Genomic DNA, 22129 nt, shown 5'->3' on the forward strand with positions numbered 1-22129 from the left:
ATATGTCCCCAGACGGTTCTTAAAGGGCCATACACACCCAATAAATGTTAATAAGTTTTCAGGAGCACAATCTTCCAGGGGCCATAGTCATGAGGCAGGAGGCTGGCAAACATGCTTCTCCACAATCCAGGGAAGCAGGGCAATTTCTCATTTAAAGGGCCAGTTACAAATAGCGATTTGTAACACATCTCCCCTTTGGGGGGAAGACTAACCAGGCACCTGACCTTCTGTCGGTCAGTGCCTCCGTTAGTCGATCCACCAACCCACAATAAACAGATGTCCGAGTAGCCCCCCCACAACATCAAAGTACAGGAACAGCCCACCCACAACACACAGTCACTGCACCTGGGTATTTGGCTGTGGTAATGAGGCCACATGCCGAGGGTACTTGAAGGGCAGAGGCCAACTGCACTCTGCCCAGATGCCAGCTCTTCTGCTGGGGTAGCCTGCAGGACATCAGGCTCTGGACCAGGGACAAAGGTAGGGCAGAGGCCGACTGCACTCTGCCCAGCTGCCAGCTCTTCTGCTGGGGTAGCCTGCAGGACATCAGGCTCTGGACCAGGGAAAAAGGTAGGGCAGAGGCCGACTGCACTCTGCCCAGCTGCCAGCTCTTCTGCTGGGGTAGCTTGCAGGACATCAGGCTCTGGACCAGGGACAAAGGTAGGGCAGAGGCCGACTGCACTCTGCCCAGCTGCCAGCTCTTCGGCTGGGGTAGCCTGCGGGACATCCGGCTCTGGACCAGGGACAAAGGTAGGGCAGAGGCCGACTGCACTCTGCCCAGCTGCCAGCTCGTCTGCTGGGATGCTTGGGACATAGTCCGGCTCAGTAGCCAAGGGAACATGGACGTCAGTAGGGGTTAACATTGCCTCTGTTAACTCTGGTGCCACGCTAGGAGTTACCTGGGGAGGGGAATTTGTACTTACCCCCTCCTCTGGGTGTCCCGGTGAGGGTAGTTGGGGATCTGGAAAGGCTGTCCAGCATCCCTGTAGGTCAGGCACAGAGACCACGGTCCCATCTGCGCCGTCTGGGGGATTGGTGTCTCCCCTTGTTAGGGTAAGCTGCCGCTGGGGAGAGGGGGTGCTGTGCTCCTTTCCCGGAAACACAGGCTGCCGCTGGAGAGGGAGACCGCCTGTCTCCACTCCCGTAACATTGTCCTGTTGCTGTAGAGAGGGACCAACTGTCTCTGCTCTCTGTAGGACACACTGCTGCTGGGGGGGAGGGTCGGCACCTTCGGCCCCCTGGGGTACACACTGCCGCTGGAGAGGGAGACCGCCTGTCTCCACTCCCTTACCATTGTCCTGTTGCTGTAGAGAGGGACCAACTGTCTCTGCTCTCTGTAGGACACACTGCTGCTGGGGGGGAAGGACGGCACCTTCGGCCCCCTGGGGTACACACTGCCGCTGGAGAGGGAGACCGCCTGTCTCCACTCCCTTACCATTGTCCTGTTGCTGTAGAGAGGGACCAACTGTCTCTGCTCTCTGTAGGACACACTGCTGCTGGGGGGGAAGGACGGCACCTTCGGCTCCCTGACACTCACTCTGGGGTTGGGGATCTTCCCAGTTAACCTCTACGATATCCTTCCAGCTGAAGGGCTCTAGACCTGGTTCTGCTTGTCGGGTAGGTTGGGGCTGCACGGAGCTGAGCAGGCGTAGGTAGTCTTGCTCCAGCTCCCACTCCCTTGTTACCAGGTGGGTCATGTCTTCTCTCACCTCGCGTTCGTCAGCCCAGACATACATGCCCATCCGGTAGTCGTAGATGTCCCAAAACCTAGACTCCTCCATGCTGCCGAAATCAAGATCCTCCTCCATGGCATCCTGAAGTAGACCAGGACCATCATAATCATCCCCCTCCGGTAGGTCGTGCTCGGCCGTCCAGGGAGTGAGTCGAATGGTATGCCACCAGAGGGCCTGGTATGCGTTGTCTAGCCCGATCTCTCGCCATACCAGGGTCTCCAGTCTTGCCACCCACTCATCTAGGGGCGGCTCCCCCAATAGACATATTCGCATTGCCACACGCTTCTGTAGCCGCTGCTCATCACTGGGGAGGCCCTCACCTCGCCGCCACTGGGCATCTTCCAGGGCATCATACCAGAGTTCCCTTCTGGCTGCATCCCTGTAATCTGCGGCCTCCTTCTCCTCCTCATCATGGAACGCTGTCCGCAAACCAGCTGATTCCATCCTGTTGTAGCCAGGGGCGCTGCCCAATGGCTAGCGTTGCCCTCAATTGTAACTCCAAACGTTACCAGTGTCTCTGAGCTGCTTCTCCTCGCACTAGGACGCCATCCCACCGCTGCCACCAATGTAACGGAGCTCCGTGTACTCCGACCGAGTACCCTCCGTTGATGGATGCTCCTAGCGCTCTCAGAGGACTCCAAGAACTGCAGACGACACCACAACCACCGCAGGCTCCACAACCGCCGTAGCTTAACTGGAGCCGCGCCGTCTTCCTTCCACCCTGGATCGGCTTCTGTCCTCCAGGACCGTGTGGGGAAGACCTCTCCTCCAGGAGAGCGTATCCGGAACAAGCTCTTACAAGAGCTAAGTGATTAAGAGCTCAGGGGAATATGCAGCGCATAGCAATCCCCAGTGTGATATAGCAGTTCCCTCCAATAACGAGACAAGGCTACGTATTGAGGGTCAGAAGAGGTCTCTGGACTGGAACACCCAGCCTGCTTTTTATTTGGATAAGGTACACACAGGACACTCCCAGGGGGAGGATGAAATTAACCAATAACAGCATAGTACAGCCCACAGGTTCCCTCCCCTCAGATAAACAGTTAAACCAATTATTACATACAATAAAAATACAGTTTTTACACACACACACTGTAACTTTAAAACCATACATCCAATTTCAATAAAAGTTGCATATTCAGACTCAGCATACATCAAACATAAACACTTCCAAAAATCAGCCAAATCCCTCCAGTGGATCAAAAGTTAGCTGGAAGTCCTTTATGACCGACCGCAAGCACAATTTCCTGCCCAAAACAGTTCCATAGATTTGGGCTGTGCGGTCGGTCAATTTCATGCGAAAAAAACGACTTTTCGAACGGGACCATTTCGAACGGGACTTAGTCTCTGGAGCTGCAAGTTCCGTATGGGAGAAGGTAAGGGTCAGCGGTGTTCGGCAAAATGTGTAGCCGATTTCAGTTCCACAGAATCTTTAGCATACACCGCTGACCGCATTCGAGGAAACCAAGATGGCCGCCGCCACGTGCAATTGACCGGCAGTAACCTCACAGCCTGGGAGGTAAATTGCCTGCACACTTTAACTTCTGGGTGGTCTGCCTGTGTGGTACTTGGTTCAGTAAGCCCTATTTACTGAACCAAGTGGGGGAAAGCCAGGAACAAGTTATTTTACCGGTCTGGGGACATAGTCTTAAAGGGGCATTGTTCAGCAAAGTCACAATATGTCCCCAGACGGTTCTTAAAGGGCCATACACACCCAATAAATGTTAATAAGTTTTCAGGAGCACAATCTTCCAGGGGCCATAGTCATGAGGCAGGAGGCTGGCAAACATGCTTCTCCACAATCCAGGGAAGCAGGGCAATTTCTCATTTAAAGGGCCAGTTACAAATAGCGATTTGTAACACATCTCCCCTTTGGGGGGAAGACTAACCAGGCACCTGACCTTCTGTCGGTCAGTGCCTCCGTTAGTCGATCCACCAACCCACAATAAACAGATGTCCGAGTAGCCCCCCCACAACATCAAAGTACAGGAACAGCCCACCCACAACACACAGTCACTGCACCTGGGTATTTGGCTGTGGTAATGAGGCCACATGCCGAGGGTACTTGAAGGGCAGAGGCCAACTGCACTCTGCCCAGATGCCAGCTCTTCTGCTGGGGTAGCCTGCAGGACATCAGGCTCTGGACCAGGGACAAAGGTAGGGCAGAGGCCGACTGCACTCTGCCCAGCTGCCAGCTCTTCTGCTGGGGTAGCCTGCAGGACATCAGGCTCTGGACCAGGGAAAAAGGTAGGGCAGAGGCCGACTGCACTCTGCCCAGCTGCCAGCTCTTCTGCTGGGGTAGCCTGCAGGACATCAGGCTCTGGACCAGGGACAAAGGTAGGGCAGAGGCCGACTGCACTCTGCCCAGCTGCCAGCTCTTCGGCTGGGGTAGCCTGCGGGACATCCGGCTCTGGACCAGGGACAAAGGTAGGGCAGAGGCCGACTGCACTCTGCCCAGCTGCCAGCTCGTCTGCTGGGATGCTTGGGACATAGTCCGGCTCAGTAGCCAAGGGAACATGGACGTCAGTAGGGGTTAACATTGCCTCTGTTAACTCTGGTGCCACGCTAGGAGTTACCTGGGGAGGGGAATTTGTACTTACCCCCTCCTCTGGGTGTCCCGGTGAGGGTAGTTGGGGATCTGGAAAGGCTGTCCAGCATCCCTGTAGGTCAGGCACAGAGACCACGGTCCCATCTGCGCCGTCTGGGGGATTGGTGTCTCCCCTTGTTAGGGTAAGCTGCCGCTGGGGAGAGGGGGTGCTGTGCTCCTTTCCCGGAAACACAGGCTGCCGCTGGAGAGGGAGACCGCCTGTCTCCACTCCCGTAACATTGTCCTGTTGCTGTAGAGAGGGACCAACTGTCTCTGCTCTCTGTAGGACACACTGCTGCTGGGGGGGAGGGTCGGCGCCTTCGGCCCCCTGGGGTACACACTGCCGCTGGAGAGGGAGACCGCCTGTCTCCACTCCCTTACCATTGTCCTGTTGCTGTAGAGAGGGACCAACTGTCTCTGCTCTCTGTAGGACACACTGCTGCTGGGGGGGAAGGACGGCACCTTCGGCCCCCTGGGGTACACACTGCCGCTGGAGAGGGAGACCGCCTGTCTCCACTCCCTTACCATTGTCCTGTTGCTGTAGAGAGGGACCAACTGTCTCTGCTCTCTGTAGGACACACTGCTGCTGGGGGGGAGGGTCGGCGCCTTCGGCCCCCTGGGGTACACACTGCCGCTGGAGAGGGAGACCGCCTGTCTCCACTCCCTTACCATTGTCCTGTTGCTGTAGAGAGGGACCAACTGTCTCTGCTCTCTGTAGGACACACTGCTGCTGGGGGGGAAGGACGGCACCTTCGGCCCCCTGGGGTACACACTGCCGCTGGAGAGGGAGACCGCCTGTCTCCACTCCCTTACCATTGTCCTGTTGCTGTAGAGAGGGACCAACTGTCTCTGCTCTCTGTAGGACACACTGCTGCTGGGGGGGAAGGACGGCACCTTCGGCTCCCTGACACTCACTCTGGGGTTGGGGATCTTCCCAGTTAACCTCTACGATATCCTTCCAGCTGAAGGGCTCTAGACCTGGTTCTGCTTGTCGGGTAGGTTGGGGCTGCACGGAGCTGAGCAGGCGTAGGTAGTCTTGCTCCAGCTCCCACTCCCTTGTTACCAGGTGGGTCATGTCTTCTCTCACCTCGCGTTCGTCAGCCCAGACATACATGCCCATCCGGTAGTCGTAGATGTCCCAAAACCTAGACTCCTCCGTGCTGCCGAAATCAAGATCCTCCTCCATGGCATCCTGAAGTAGACCAGGACCATCATAATCATCCCCCTCCGGTAGGTCGTGCTCGGCCGTCCAGGGAGTGAGTCGAATGGTATGCCACCAGAGGGCCTGGTATGCGTTGTCTAGCCCGATCTCTCGCCATACCAGGGTCTCCAGTCTTGCCACCCACTCATCTAGGGGCGGCTCCCCCAATAGACATATTCGCATTGCCACACGCTTCTGTAGCCGCTGCTCATCACTGGGGAGGCCCTCACCTCGCCGCCACTGGGCATCTTCCAGGGCATCATACCAGAGTTCCCTTCTGGCTGCATCCCTGTAATCTGCGGCCTCCTTCTCCTCCTCATCATGGAACGCTGTCCGCAAACCAGCTGATTCCATCCTGTTGTAGCCAGGGGCGCTGCCCAATGGCTAGCGTTGCCCTCAATTGTAACTCCAAACGTTACCAGTGTCTCTGAGCTGCTTCTCCTCGCACTAGGACGCCATCCCACCGCTGCCACCAATGTAACGGAGCTCCGTGTACTCCGACCGAGTACCCTCCGTTGATGGATGCTCCTAGCGCTCTCAGAGGACTCCAAGAACTGCAGACGACACCACAACCACCGCAGGCTCCACAACCGCCGTAGCTTAACTGGAGCCGCGCCGTCTTCCTTCCACCCTGGATCGGCTTCTGTCCTCCAGGACCGTGTGGGGAAGACCTCTCCTCCAGGAGAGCGTATCCGGAACAAGCTCTTACAAGAGCTAAGTGATTAAGAGCTCAGGGGAATATGCAGCGCATAGCAATCCCCAGTGTGATATAGCAGTTCCCTCCAATAACGAGACAAGGCTACGTATTGAGGGTCAGAAGAGGTCTCTGGACTGGAACACCCAGCCTGCTTTTTATTTGGATAAGGTACACACAGGACACTCCCAGGGGGAGGATGAAATTAACCAATAACAGCATAGTACAGCCCACAGGTTCCCTCCCCTCAGATAAACAGTTAAACCAATTATTACATACAATAAAAATACAGTTTTTACACACACACACTGTAACTTTAAAACCATACATCCAATTTCAATAAAAGTTGCATATTCAGACTCAGCATACATCAAACATAAACACTTCCAAAAATCAGCCAAATCCCTCCAGTGGATCAAAAGTTAGCTGGAAGTCCTTTATGACCGACCGCAAGCACAATTTCCTGCCCAAAACAGTTCCATAGATTTGGGCTGTGCGGTCGGTCAATTTCATGCGAAAAAAACGACTTTTCGAACGGGACCATTTCGAACGGGACTTAGTCTCTGGAGCTGCAAGTTCCGTATGGGAGAAGGTAAGGGTCAGCGGTGTTCGGCAAAATGTGTAGCCGATTTCAGTTCCACAGAATCTTTAGCATACACCGCTGACCGCATTCGAGGAAACCAAGATGGCCGCCGCCACGTGCAATTGACCGGCAGTAACCTCACAGCCTGGGAGGTAAATTGCCTGCACACTTTAACTTCTGGGTGGTCTGCCTGTGTGGTACTTGGTTCAGTAAGCCCTATTTACTGAACCAAGTGGGGGAAAGCCAGGAACAAGTTATTTTACCGGTCTGGGGACATAGTCTTAAAGGGGCATTGTTCAGCAAAGTCACAATATGTCCCCAGACGGTTCTTAAAGGGCCATACACACCCAATAAATGTCAGGAGCACAATCTTCCAGGGGCCATAGTCATGAGGCAGGAGGCTGGCAAACATGCTTCTCCACAATCCAGGGAAGCAGGGCAATTTCTCATTTAAAGGGCCAGTTACAAATAGCGATTTGTAACACATCTCCCCTTTGGGGGGAAGACTAACCAGGCACCTGACCTTCTGTCGGTCAGTGCCTCCGTTAGTCGATCCACCAACCCACAATAAACAGATGTCTGAGTAGCCCCCCCACAACATCAAAGTACAGGAACAGCCCACCCACAACACACAGTCACTGCACCTGGGTATTTGGCTGTGGTAATGAGGCCACATGCCGAGGGTACTTGAAGGGCAGAGGCCAACTGCACTCTGCCCAGATGCCAGCTCTTCTGCTGGGGTAGCCTGCAGGACATCAGGCTCTGGACCAGGGACAAAGGTAGGGCAGAGGCCGACTGCACTCTGCCCAGCTGCCAGCTCTTCTGCTGGGGTAGCCTGCAGGACATCAGGCTCTGGACCAGGGAAAAAGGTAGGGCAGAGGCCGACTGCACTCTGCCCAGCTGCCAGCTCTTCTGCTGGGGTAGCCTGCAGGACATCAGGCTCTGGACCAGGGACAAAGGTAGGGCAGAGGCCGACTGCACTCTGCCCAGCTGCCAGCTCTTCGGCTGGGGTAGCCTGCGGGACATCCGGCTCTGGACCAGGGACAAAGGTAGGGCAGAGGCCGACTGCACTCTGCCCAGCTGCCAGCTCGTCTGCTGGGATGCTTGGGACATAGTCCGGCTCAGTAGCCAAGGGAACATGGACGTCAGTAGGGGTTAACATTGCCTCTGTTAACTCTGGTGCCACGCTAGGAGTTACCTGGGGAGGGGAATTTGTACTTACCCCCTCCTCTGGGTGTCCCGGTGAGGGTAGTTGGGGATCTGGAAAGGCTGTCCAGCATCCCTGTAGGTCAGGCACAGAGACCACGGTCCCATCTGCGCCGTCTGGGGGATTGGTGTCTCCCCTTGTTAGGGTAAGCTGCCGCTGGGGAGAGGGGGTGCTGTGCTCCTTTCCCGGAAACACAGGCTGCCGCTGGAGAGGGAGACCGCCTGTCTCCACTCCCGTAACATTGTCCTGTTGCTGTAGAGAGGGACCAACTGTCTCTGCTCTCTGTAGGACACACTGCTGCTGGGGGGGAGGGTCGGCGCCTTCGGCCCCCTGGGGTACACACTGCCGCTGGAGAGGGAGACCGCCTGTCTCCACTCCCTTACCATTGTCCTGTTGCTGTAGAGAGGGACCAACTGTCTCTGCTCTCTGTAGGACACACTGCTGCTGGGGGGGAAGGACGGCACCTTCGGCCCCCTGGGGTACACACTGCCGCTGGAGAGGGAGACCGCCTGTCTCCACTCCCTTACCATTGTCCTGTTGCTGTAGAGAGGGACCAACTGTCTCTGCTCTCTGTAGGACACACTGCTGCTGGGGGGGAGGGTCGGCGCCTTCGGCCCCCTGGGGTACACACTGCCGCTGGAGAGGGAGACCGCCTGTCTCCACTCCCTTACCATTGTCCTGTTGCTGTAGAGAGGGACCAACTGTCTCTGCTCTCTGTAGGACACACTGCTGCTGGGGGGGAAGGACGGCACCTTCGGCCCCCTGGGTACACACTGCCGCTGGAGAGGGAGACCGCCTGTCTCCACTCCCTTACCATTGTCCTGTTGCTGTAGAGAGGGACCAACTGTCTCTGCTCTCTGTAGGACACACTGCTGCTGGGGGGGAAGGACGGCACCTTCGGCTCCCTGACACTCACTCTGGGGTTGGGGATCTTCCCAGTTAACCTCTACGATATCCTTCCAGCTGAAGGGCTCTAGACCTGGTTCTGCTTGTCGGGTAGGTTGGGGCTGCACGGAGCTGAGCAGGCGTAGGTAGTCTTGCTCCAGCTCCCACTCCCTTGTTACCAGGTGGGTCATGTCTTCTCTCACCTCGCGTTCGTCAGCCCAGACATACATGCCCATCCGGTAGTCGTAGATGTCCCAAAACCTAGACTCCTCCGTGCTGCCGAAATCAAGATCCTCCTCCATGGCATCCTGAAGTAGACCAGGACCATCATAATCATCCCCCTCCGGTAGGTCGTGCTCGGCCGTCCAGGGAGTGAGTCGAATGGTATGCCACCAGAGGGCCTGGTATGCGTTGTCTAGCCCGATCTCTCGCCATACCAGGGTCTCCAGTCTTGCCACCCACTCATCTAGGGGCGGCTCCCCCAATAGACATATTCGCATTGCCACACGCTTCTGTAGCCGCTGCTCATCACTGGGGAGGCCCTCACCTCGCCGCCACTGGGCATCTTCCAGGGCATCATACCAGAGTTCCCTTCTGGCTGCATCCCTGTAATCTGCGGCCTCCTTCTCCTCCTCATCATGGAACGCTGTCCGCAAACCAGCTGATTCCATCCTGTTGTAGCCAGGGGCGCTGCCCAATGGCTAGCGTTGCCCTCAATTGTAACTCCAAACGTTACCAGTGTCTCTGAGCTGCTTCTCCTCGCACTAGGACGCCATCCCACCGCTGCCACCAATGTAACGGAGCTCCGTGTACTCCGACCGAGTACCCTCCGTTGATGGATGCTCCTAGCGCTCTCAGAGGACTCCAAGAACTGCAGACGACACCACAACCACCGCAGGCTCCACAACCGCCGTAGCTTAACTGGAGCCGCGCCGTCTTCCTTCCACCCTGGATCGGCTTCTGTCCTCCAGGACCGTGTGGGGAAGACCTCTCCTCCAGGAGAGCGTATCCGGAACAAGCTCTTACAAGAGCTAAGTGATTAAGAGCTCAGGGGAATATGCAGCGCATAGCAATCCCCAGTGTGATATAGCAGTTCCCTCCAATAACGAGACAAGGCTACGTATTGAGGGTCAGAAGAGGTCTCTGGACTGGAACACCCAGCCTGCTTTTTATTTGGATAAGGTACACACAGGACACTCCCAGGGGGAGGATGAAATTAACCAATAACAGCATAGTACAGCCCACAGGTTCCCTCCCCTCAGATAAACAGTTAAACCAATTATTACATACAATAAAAATACAGTTTTTACACACACACACTGTAACTTTAAAACCATACATCCAATTTCAATAAAAGTTGCATATTCAGACTCAGCATACATCAAACATAAACACTTCCAAAAATCAGCCAAATCCCTCCAGTGGATCAAAAGTTAGCTGGAAGTCCTTTATGACCGACCGCAAGCACAATTTCCTGCCCAAAACAGTTCCATAGATTTGGGCTGTGCGGTCGGTCAATTTCATGCGAAAAAAACGACTTTTCGAACGGGACCATTTCGAACGGGACTTAGTCTCTGGAGCTGCAAGTTCCGTATGGGAGAAGGTAAGGGTCAGCGGTGTTCGGCAAAATGTGTAGCCGATTTCAGTTCCACAGAATCTTTAGCATACACCGCTGACCGCATTCGAGGAAACCAAGATGGCCGCCGCCACGTGCAATTGACCGGCAGTAACCTCACAGCCTGGGAGGTAAATTGCCTGCACACTTTAACTTCTGGGTGGTCTGCCTGTGTGGTACTTGGTTCAGTAAGCCCTATTTACTGAACCAAGTGGGGGAAAGCCAGGAACAAGTTATTTTACCGGTCTGGGGACATAGTCTTAAAGGGGCATTGTTCAGCAAAGTCACAATATGTCCCCAGACGGTTCTTAAAGGGCCATACACACCCAATAAATGTTAATAAGTTTTCAGGAGCACAATCTTCCAGGGGCCATAGTCATGAGGCAGGAGGCTGGCAAACATGCTTCTCCACAATCCAGGGAAGCAGGGCAATTTCTCATTTAAAGGGCCAGTTACAAATAGCGATTTGTAACACATCTCCCCTTTGGGGGGAAGACTAACCAGGCACCTGACCTTCTGTCGGTCAGTGCCTCCGTTAGTCGATCCACCAACCCACAATAAACAGATGTCCGAGTAGCCCCCCCACAACATCAAAGTACAGGAACAGCCCACCCACAACACACAGTCACTGCACCTGGGTATTTGGCTGTGGTAATGAGGCCACATGCCGAGGGTACTTGAAGGGCAGAGGCCAACTGCACTCTGCCCAGATGCCAGCTCTTCTGCTGGGGTAGCCTGCAGGACATCAGGCTCTGGACCAGGGACAAAGGTAGGGCAGAGGCCGACTGCACTCTGCCCAGCTGCCAGCTCTTCTGCTGGGGTAGCCTGCAGGACATCAGGCTCTGGACCAGGGAAAAAGGTAGGGCAGAGGCCGACTGCACTCTGCCCAGCTGCCAGCTCTTCTGCTGGGGTAGCCTGCAGGACATCAGGCTCTGGACCAGGGACAAAGGTAGGGCAGAGGCCGACTGCACTCTGCCCAGCTGCCAGCTCTTCGGCTGGGGTAGCCTGCGGGACATCCGGCTCTGGACCAGGGACAAAGGTAGGGCAGAGGCCGACTGCACTCTGCCCAGCTGCCAGCTCGTCTGCTGGGATGCTTGGGACATAGTCCGGCTCAGTAGCCAAGGGAACATGGACGTCAGTAGGGGTTAACATTGCCTCTGTTAACTCTGGTGCCACGCTAGGAGTTACCTGGGGAGGGGAATTTGTACTTACCCCCTCCTCTGGGTGTCCCGGTGAGGGTAGTTGGGGATCTGGAAAGGCTGTCCAGCATCCCTGTAGGTCAGGCACAGAGACCACGGTCCCATCTGCGCCGTCTGGGGGATTGGTGTCTCCCCTTGTTAGGGTAAGCTGCCGCTGGGGAGAGGGGGTGCTGTGCTCCTTTCCCGGAAACACAGGCTGCCGCTGGAGAGGGAGACCGCCTGTCTCCACTCCCGTAACATTGTCCTGTTGCTGTAGAGAGGGACCAACTGTCTCTGCTCTCTGTAGGACACACTGCTGCTGGGGGGGAGGGTCGGCGCCTTCGGCCCCCTGGGGTACACACTGCCGCTGGAGAGGGAGACCGCCTGTCTCCACTCCCTTACCATTGTCCTGTTGCTGTAGAGAGGGACCAACTGTCTCTGCTCTCTGTAGGACACACTGCTGCTGGGGGGGAAGGACGGCACCTTCGGCCCCCTGGGGTACACACTGCCGCTGGAGAGGGAGACCGCCTGTCTCCACTCCCTTACCATTGTCCTGTTGCTGTAGAGAGGGACCAACTGTCTCTGCTCTCTGTAGGACACACTGCTGCTGGGGGGGAGGGTCGGCGCCTTCGGCCCCCTGGGGTACACACTGCCGCTGGAGAGGGAGACCGCCTGTCTCCACTCCCTTACCATTGTCCTGTTGCTGTAGAGAGGGACCAACTGTCTCTGCTCTCTGTAGGACACACTGCTGCTGGGGGGGAAGGACGGCACCTTCGGCCCCCTGGGGTACACACTGCCGCTGGAGAGGGAGACCGCCTGTCTCCACTCCCTTACCATTGTCCTGTTGCTGTAGAGAGGGACCAACTGTCTCTGCTCTCTGTAGGACACACTGCTGCTGGGGGGGAAGGACGGCACCTTCGGCTCCCTGACACTCACTCTGGGGTTGGGGATCTTCCCAGTTAACCTCTACGATATCCTTCCAGCTGAAGGGCTCTAGACCTGGTTCTGCTTGTCGGGTAGGTTGGGGCTGCACGGAGCTGAGCAGGCGTAGGTAGTCTTGCTCCAGCTCCCACTCCCTTGTTACCAGGTGGGTCATGTCTTCTCTCACCTTGCGTTCGTCAGCCCAGACATACATGCCCATCCGGTAGTCGTAGATGTCCCAAAACCTAGACTCCTCCGTGCTGCCGAAATCAAGATCCTCCTCCATGGCATCCTGAAGTAGACCAGGACCATCATAATCATCCCCCTCCGGTAGGTCGTGCTCGGCCGTCCAGGGAGTGAGTCGAATGGTATGCCACCAGAGGGCCTGGTATGCGTTGTCTAGCCCGATCTCTCGCCATACCAGGGTCTCCAGTCTTGCCACCCACTCATCTAGGGGCGGCTCCCCCAATAGACATATTCGCATTGCCACACGCTTCTGTAGCCGCTGCTCATCACTGGGGAGGCCCTCACCTCGCCGCCACTGGGCATCTTCCAGGGCATCATACCAGAGTTCCCTTCTGGCTGCATCCCTGTAATCTGCGGCCTCCTTCTCCTCCTCATCATGGAACGCTGTCCGCAAACCAGCTGATTCCATCCTGTTGTAGCCAGGGGCGCTGCCCAATGGCTAGCGTTGCCCTCAATTGTAACTCCAAACGTTACCAGTGTCTCTGAGCTGCTTCTCCTCGCACTAGGACGCCATCCCACCGCTGCCACCAATGTAACGGAGCTCCGTGTACTCCGACCGAGTACCCTCCGTTGATGGATGCTCCTAGCGCTCTCAGAGGACTCCAAGAACTGCAGACGACACCACAACCACCGCAGGCTCCACAACCGCCGTAGCTTAACTGGAGCCGCGCCGTCTTCCTTCCACCCTGGATCGGCTTCTGTCCTCCAGGACCGTGTGGGGAAGACCTCTCCTCCAGGAGAGCGTATCCGGAACAAGCTCTTACAAGAGCTAAGTGATTAAGAGCTCAGGGGAATATGCAGCGCATAGCAATCCCCAGTGTGATATAGCAGTTCCCTCCAATAACGAGACAAGGCTACGTATTGAGGGTCAGAAGAGGTCTCTGGACTGGAACACCCAGCCTGCTTTTTATTTGGATAAGGTACACACAGGACACTCCCAGGGGGAGGATGAAATTAACCAATAACAGCATAGTACAGCCCACAGGTTCCCTCCCCTCAGATAAACAGTTAAACCAATTATTACATACAATAAAAATACAGTTTTTACACACACACACTGTAACTTTAAAACCATACATCCAATTTCAATAAAAGTTGCATATTCAGACTCAGCATACATCAAACATAAACACTTCCAAAAATCAGCCAAATCCCTCCAGTGGATCAAAAGTTAGCTGGAAGTCCTTTATGACCGACCGCAAGCACAATTTCCTGCCCAAAACAGTTCCATAGATTTGGGCTGTGCGGTCGGTCAATTTCATGCGAAAAAAACGACTTTTCGAACGGGACCATTTCGAACGGGACTTAGTCTCTGGAGCTGCAAGTTCCGTATGGGAGAAGGTAAGGGTCAGCGGTGTTCGGCAAAATGTGTAGCCGATTTCAGTTCCACAGAATCTTTAGCATACACCGCTGACCGCATTCGAGGAAACCAAGATGGCCGCCGCCACGTGCAATTGACCGGCAGTAACCTCACAGCCTGGGAGGTAAATTGCCTGCACACTTTAACTTCTGGGTGGTCTGCCTGTGTGGTACTTGGTTCAGTAAGCCCTATTTACTGAACCAAGTGGGGGAAAGCCAGGAACAAGTTATTTTACCGGTCTGGGGACATAGTCTTAAAGGGGCATTGTTCAGCAAAGTCACAATATGTCCCCAGACGGTTCTTAAAGGGCCATACACACCCAATAAATGTTAATAAGTTTTCAGGAGCACAATCTTCCAGGGGCCATAGTCATGAGGCAGGAGGCTGGCAAACATGCTTCTCCACAATCCAGGGAAGCAGGGCAATTTCTCATTTAAAGGGCCAGTTACAAATAGCGATTTGTAACACATCTCCCCTTTGGGGGGAAGACTAACCAGGCACCTGACCTTCTGTCGGTCAGTGCCTCCGTTAGTCGATCCACCAACCCACAATAAACAGATGTCCGAGTAGCCCCCCCACAACATCAAAGTACAGGAACAGCCCACCCACAACACACAGTCACTGCACCTGGGTATTTGGCTGTGGTAATGAGGCCACATGCCGAGGGTACTTGAAGGGCAGAGGCCAACTGCACTCTGCCCAGATGCCAGCTCTTCTGCTGGGGTAGCCTGCAGGACATCAGGCTCTGGACCAGGGACAAAGGTAGGGCAGAGGCCGACTGCACTCTGCCCAGCTGCCAGCTCTTCTGCTGGGGTAGCCTGCAGGACATCAGGCTCTGGACCAGGGAAAAAGGTAGGGCAGAGGCCGACTGCACTCTGCCCAGCTGCCAGCTCTTCTGCTGGGGTAGCCTGCAGGACATCAGGCTCTGGACCAGGGACAAAGGTAGGGCAGAGGCCGACTGCACTCTGCCCAGCTGCCAGCTCTTCGGCTGGGGTAGCCTGCGGGACATCCGGCTCTGGACCAGGGACAAAGGTAGGGCAGAGGCCGACTGCACTCTGCCCAGCTGCCAGCTCGTCTGCTGGGATGCTTGGGACATAGTCCGGCTCAGTAGCCAAGGGAACATGGACGTCAGTAGGGGTTAACATTGCCTCTGTTAACTCTGGTGCCACGCTAGGAGTTACCTGGGGAGGGGAATTTGTACTTACCCCCTCCTCTGGGTGTCCCGGTGAGGGTAGTTGGGGATCTGGAAAGGCTGTCCAGCATCCCTGTAGGTCAGGCACAGAGACCACGGTCCCATCTGCGCCGTCTGGGGGATTGGTGTCTCCCCTTGTTAGGGTAAGCTGCCGCTGGGGAGAGGGGGTGCTGTGCTCCTTTCCCGGAAACACAGGCTGCCGCTGGAGAGGGAGACCGCCTGTCTCCACTCCCGTAACATTGTCCTGTTGCTGTAGAGAGGGACCAACTGTCTCTGCTCTCTGTAGGACACACTGCTGCTGGGGGGGAGGGTCGGCGCCTTCGGCCCCCTGGGGTACACACTGCCGCTGGAGAGGGAGACCGCCTGTCTCCACTCCCTTACCATTGTCCTGTTGCTGTAGAGAGGGACCAACTGTCTCTGCTCTCTGTAGGACACACTGCTGCTGGGGGGGAAGGACGGCACCTTCGGCCCCCTGGGGTACACACTGCCGCTGGAGAGGGAGACCGCCTGTCTCCACTCCCTTACCATTGTCCTGTTGCTGTAGAGAGGGACCAACTGTCTCTGCTCTCTGTAGGACACACTGCTGCTGGGGGGGAAGGACGGCACCTTCGGCTCCCTGACACTCACTCTGGGGTTGGGGATCTTCCCAGTTAACCTCTACGATATCCTTCCAGCTGAAGGGCTCTAGACCTGGTTCTGCTTGTCGGGTAGGTTGGGGCTGCACGGAGCTGAGCAGGCGTAGGTAGTCTTGCTCCAGCTCCCACTCCCTTGTTACCAGGTGGGTCATGTCTTCTCTCACCTCGCGTTCGTCAGCCCAGACATACATGCCCATCCGGTAGTCGTAGATGTCCCAAAACCTAGACTCCTCCGTGCTGCCGAAATCAAGATCCTCCACCATGGCATCCTGAAGTAGACCAGGACCATCATAATCATCCCCCTCCGGTAGGTCGTGCTCGGCCGTCCAGGGAGTGAGTCGAATGGTATGCCACCAGAGGGCCTGGTATGCGTTGTCTAGCCCGATCTCTCGCCATACCAGGGTCTCCAGTCTTGCCACCCACTCATCTAGGGGCGGCTCCCCCAATAGACATATTCGCATTGCCACACGCTTCTGTAGCCGCTGCTCATCACTGGGGAGGCCCTCACCTCGCCGCCACTGGGCATCTTCCAGGGCATCATACCAGAGTTCCCTTCTGGCTGCATCCCTGTAATCTGCGGCCTCCTTCTCCTCCTCATCATGGAACGCTGTCCGCAAACCAGCTGATTCCATCCTGTTGTAGCCAGGGGCGCTGCCCAATGGCTAGCGTTGCCCTCAATTGTAACTCCAAACGTTACCAGTGTCTCTGAGCTGCTTCTCCTCGCACTAGGACGCCATCCCACCGCTGCCACCAATGTAACGGAGCTCCGTGTACTCCGACCGAGTACCCTCCGTTGATGGATGCTCCTAGCGCTCTCAGAGGACTCCAAGAACTGCAGACGACACCACAACCACCGCAGGCTCCACAACCGCCGTAGCTTAACTGGAGCCGCGCCGTCTTCCTTCCACCCTGGATCGGCTTCTGTCCTCCAGGACCGTGTGGGGAAGACCTCTCCTCCAGGAGAGCGTATCCGGAACAAGCTCTTACAAGAGCTAAGTGATTAAGAGCTCAGGGGAATATGCAGCGCATAGCAATCCCCAGTGTGATATAGCAGTTCCCTCCAATAACGAGACAAGGCTACGTATTGAGGGTCAGAAGAGGTCTCTGGACTGGAACACCCAGCCTGCTTTTTATTTGGATAAGGTACACACAGGACACTCCCAGGGGGAGGATGAAATTAACCAATAACAGCATAGTACAGCCCACAGGTTCCCTCCCCTCAGATAAACAGTTAAACCAATTATTACATACAATAAAAATACAGTTTTTACACACACACACTGTAACTTTAAAACCATACATCCAATTTCAATAAAAGTTGCATATTCAGACTCAGCATACATCAAACATAAACACTTCCAAAAATCAGCCAAATCCCTCCAGTGGATCAAAAGTTAGCTGGAAGTCCTTTATGACCGACCGCAAGCACAATTTCCTGCCCAAAACAGTTCCATAGATTTGGGCTGTGCGGTCGGTCAATTTCATGCGAAAAAAACGACTTTTCGAACGGGACCATTTCGAACGGGACTTAGTCTCTGGAGCTGCAAGTTCCGTATGGGAGAAGGTAAGGGTCAGCGGTGTTCGGCAAAATGTGTAGCCGATTTCAGTTCCACAGAATCTTTAGCATACACCGCTGACCGCATTCGAGGAAACCAAGATGGCCGCCGCCACGTGCAATTGACCGGCAGTAACCTCACAGCCTGGGAGGTAAATTGCCTGCACACTTTAACTTCTGGGTGGTCTGCCTGTGTGGTACTTGGTTCAGTAAGCCCTATTTACTGAACCAAGTGGGGGAAAGCCAGGAACAAGTTATTTTACCGGTCTGGGGACATAGTCTTAAAGGGGCATTGTTCAGCAAAGTCACAATATGTCCCCAGACGGTTCTTAAAGGGCCATACACACCCAATAAATGTCAGGAGCACAATCTTCCAGGGGCCATAGTCATGAGGCAGGAGGCTGGCAAACATGCTTCTCCACAATCCAGGGAAGCAGGGCAATTTCTCATTTAAAGGGCCAGTTACAAATAGCGATTTGTAACACATCTCCCCTTTGGGGGGAAGACTAACCAGGCACCTGACCTTCTGTCGGTCAGTGCCTCCGTTAGTCGATCCACCAACCCACAATAAACAGATGTCCGAGTAGCCCCCCCACAACATCAAAGTACAGGAACAGCCCACCCACAACACACAGTCACTGCACCTGGGTATTTGGCTGTGGTAATGAGGCCACATGCCGAGGGTACTTGAAGGGCAGAGGCCAACTGCACTCTGCCCAGATGCCAGCTCTTCTGCTGGGGTAGCCTGCAGGACATCAGGCTCTGGACCAGGGACAAAGGTAGGGCAGAGGCCGACTGCACTCTGCCCAGCTGCCAGCTCTTCTGCTGGGGTAGCCTGCAGGACATCAGGCTCTGGACCAGGGAAAAAGGTAGGGCAGAGGCCGACTGCACTCTGCCCAGCTGCCAGCTCTTCTGCTGGGGTAGCCTGCAGGACATCAGGCTCTGGACCAGGGACAAAGGTAGGGCAGAGGCCGACTGCACTCTGCCCAGCTGCCAGCTCTTCGGCTGGGGTAGCCTGCGGGACATCCGGCTCTGGACCAGGGACAAAGGTAGGGCAGAGGCCGACTGCACTCTGCCCAGCTGCCAGCTCGTCTGCTGGGATGCTTGGGACATAGTCCGGCTCAGTAGCCAAGGGAACATGGACGTCAGTAGGGGTTAACATTGCCTCTGTTAACTCTGGTGCCACGCTAGGAGTTACCTGGGGAGGGGAATTTGTACTTACCCCCTCCTCTGGGTGTCCCGGTGAGGGTAGTTGGGGATCTGGAAAGGCTGTCCAGCATCCCTGTAGGTCAGGCACAGAGACCACGGTCCCATCTGCGCCGTCTGGGGGATTGGTGTCTCCCCTTGTTAGGGTAAGCTGCCGCTGGGGAGAGGGGGTGCTGTGCTCCTTTCCCGGAAACACAGGCTGCCGCTGGAGAGGGAGACCGCCTGTCTCCACTCCCGTAACATTGTCCTGTTGCTGTAGAGAGGGACCAACTGTCTCTGCTCTCTGTAGGACACACTGCTGCTGGGGGGGAGGGTCGGCGCCTTCGGCCCCCTGGGGTACACACTGCCGCTGGAGAGGGAGACCGCCTGTCTCCACTCCCTTACCATTGTCCTGTTGCTGTAGAGAGGGACCAACTGTCTCTGCTCTCTGTAGGACACACTGCTGCTGGGGGGGAAGGACGGCACCTTTGGCCCCCTGGGGTACACACTGCCGCTGGAGAGGGAGACCGCCTGTCTCCACTCCCTTACCATTGTCCTGTTGCTGTAGAGAGGGACCAACTGTCTCTGCTCTCTGTAGGACACACTGCTGCTGGGGGGGAAGGACGGCACCTTCGGCTCCCTGACACTCACTCTGGGGTTGGGGATCTTCCCAGTTAACCTCTACGATATCCTTCCAGCTGAAGGGCTCTAGACCTGGTTCTGCTTGTCAGGTAGGTTGGGGCTGCACGGAGCTGAGCAGGCGTAGGTAGTCTTGCTCCAGCTCCCACTCCCTTGTTACCAGGTGGGTCATGTCTTCTCTCACCTCGCGTTCGTCAGCCCAGACATACATGCCCATCCGGTAGTCGTAGATGTCCCAAAACCTAGACTCCTCCGTGCTGCCGAAATCAAGATCCTCCACCATGGCATCCTGAAGTAGACCAGGACCATCATAATCATCCCCCTCCGGTAGGTCGTGCTCGGCCGTCCAGGGAGTGAGTCGAATGGTATGCCACCAGAGGGCCTGGTATGCGTTGTCTAGCCCGATCTCTCGCCATACCAGGGTCTCCAGTCTTGCCACCCACTCATCTAGGGGCGGCTCCCCCAATAGACATATTCGCATTGCCACACGCTTCTGTAGCCGCTGCTCATCACTGGGGAGGCCCTCACCTCGCCGCCACTGGGCATCTTCCAGGGCATCATACCAGAGTTCCCTTCTGGCTGCATCCCTGTAATCTGCGGCCTCCTTCTCCTCCTCATCATGGAACGCTGTCCGCAAACCAGCTGATTCCATCCTGTTGTAGCCAGGGGCGCTGCCCAATGGCTAGCGTTGCCCTCAATTGTAACTCCAAACGTTACCAGTGTCTCTGAGCTGCTTCTCCTTGCACTAGGACGCCATCCCACCGCTGCCACCAATGTAACGGAGCTCCGTGTACTCCGACCGAGTACCCTCCGTTGATGGATGCTCCTAGCGCTCTCAGAGGACTCCAAGAACTGCAGACGACACCACAACCACCGCAGGCTCCACAACCGCCGTAGCTTAACTGGAGCCGCGCCGTCTTCCTTCCACCCTGGATCGGCTTCTGTCCTCCAGGACCGTGTGGGGAAGACCTCTCCTCCAGGAGAGCGTATCCGGAACAAGCTCTTACAAGAGCTAAGTGATTAAGAGCTCAGGGGAATATGCAGCGCATAGCAATCCCCAGTGTGATATAGCAGTTCCCTCCAATAACGAGACAAGGCTACGTATTGAGGGTCAGAAGAGGTCTCTGGACTGGAACACCCAGCCTGCTTTTTATTTGGATAAGGTACACACAGGACACTCCCAGGGGGAGGATGAAATTAACCAATAACAGCATAGTACAGCCCACAGGTTCCCTCCCCTCAGATAAACAGTTAAACCAATTATTACATACAATAAAAATACAGTTTTTACACACACACACTGTAACTTTAAAACCATACATCCAATTTCAATAAAAGTTGCATATTCAGACTCAGCATACATCAAACATAAACACTTCCAAAAATCAGCCAAATCCCTCCAGTGGATCAAAAGTTAGCTGGAAGTCCTTTATGACCGACCGCAAGCACAATTTCCTGCCCAAAACAGTTCCATAGATTTGGGCTGTGCGGTCGGTCAATTTCATGCGAAAAAAACGACTTTTCGAACGGGACCATTTCGAACGGGACTTAGTCTCTGGAGCTGCAAGTTCCGTATGGGAGAAGGTAAGGGTCAGCGGTGTTCGGCAAAATGTGTAGCCGATTTCAGTTCCACAGAATCTTTAGCATACACCGCTGACCGCATTCGAGGAAACCAAGATGGCCGCCGCCACGTGCAATTGACCGGCAGTAACCTCACAGCCTGGGAGGTAAATTGCCTGCACACTTTAACTTCTGGGTGGTCTGCCTGTGTGGTACTTGGTTCAGTAAGCCCTATTTACTGAACCAAGTGGGGGAAAGCCAGGAACAAGTTATTTTACCGGTCTGGGGACATAGTCTTAAAGGGGCATTGTTCAGCAAAGTCACAATATGTCCCCAGACGGTTCTTAAAGGGCCATACACACCCAATAAATGTTAATAAGTTTTCAGGAGCACAATCTTCCAGGGGCCATAGTCATGAGGCAGGAGGCTGGCAAACATGCTTCTCCACAATCCAGGGAAGCAGGGCAATTTCTCATTTAAAGGGCCAGTTACAAATAGCGATTTGTAACATTTCCTTCCCCTGAGCCTGACTTTCTACAGGCTGCCTCAGCGGAAGAGCTGGCAACTGGGCAGAGCGCCGCTGGACTCTGTCCTTCCTTTTTTCCTTACCCTGAGACTACCCCAGCTCTGACCCCGGAGCAGAGCACATCGGGCATCTGGCCCCCAAGAATCTGCTACAAGGGATTGCTATGCTAGGCATATTCCCTTGCTATAATCACTGAGCTCTTGTAAGAGCTTGTTCCTGCTTCATTCTGAAGGGAGATAGCTGCAGCCTGCGGTGCTTATGGTGTCTGGTGGAGTGCTTGGAGTCCTCTGGAAGCGCTAGGAGCATCTTTCAACGGAGGTACCCAGTCGGGGTGCCAGAGGATCCGTTACAGACGCTTCCTACCTTGTGCCGAGAACCACAAGCACCGCACTGGACACCACATCTCCACATCTCCCTTCCATTAATGGACGCTTCCTACCTTGCGCCGAGAACCACAAGCACCGCACTGGACACCACATCTCCACATCACCCTTCCGTTAATGGGCGCTTCCTACCTTGCGCCGAGAACCACATGCACCGCACTGGACACCACAACCCCCGCAGACTCCACATCTCCACTAGAACCTTCCGTTAATGGACGCTTCCTACCTTGCGCCGAGAACCACA

The sequence above is a fragment of the Pelobates fuscus genome, chromosome 5 (assembly GCF_036172605.1).
Source record: "Pelobates fuscus isolate aPelFus1 chromosome 5, aPelFus1.pri, whole genome shotgun sequence".
NCBI classification, from domain to species: Eukaryota; Metazoa; Chordata; class Amphibia; order Anura; family Pelobatidae; genus Pelobates; species Pelobates fuscus.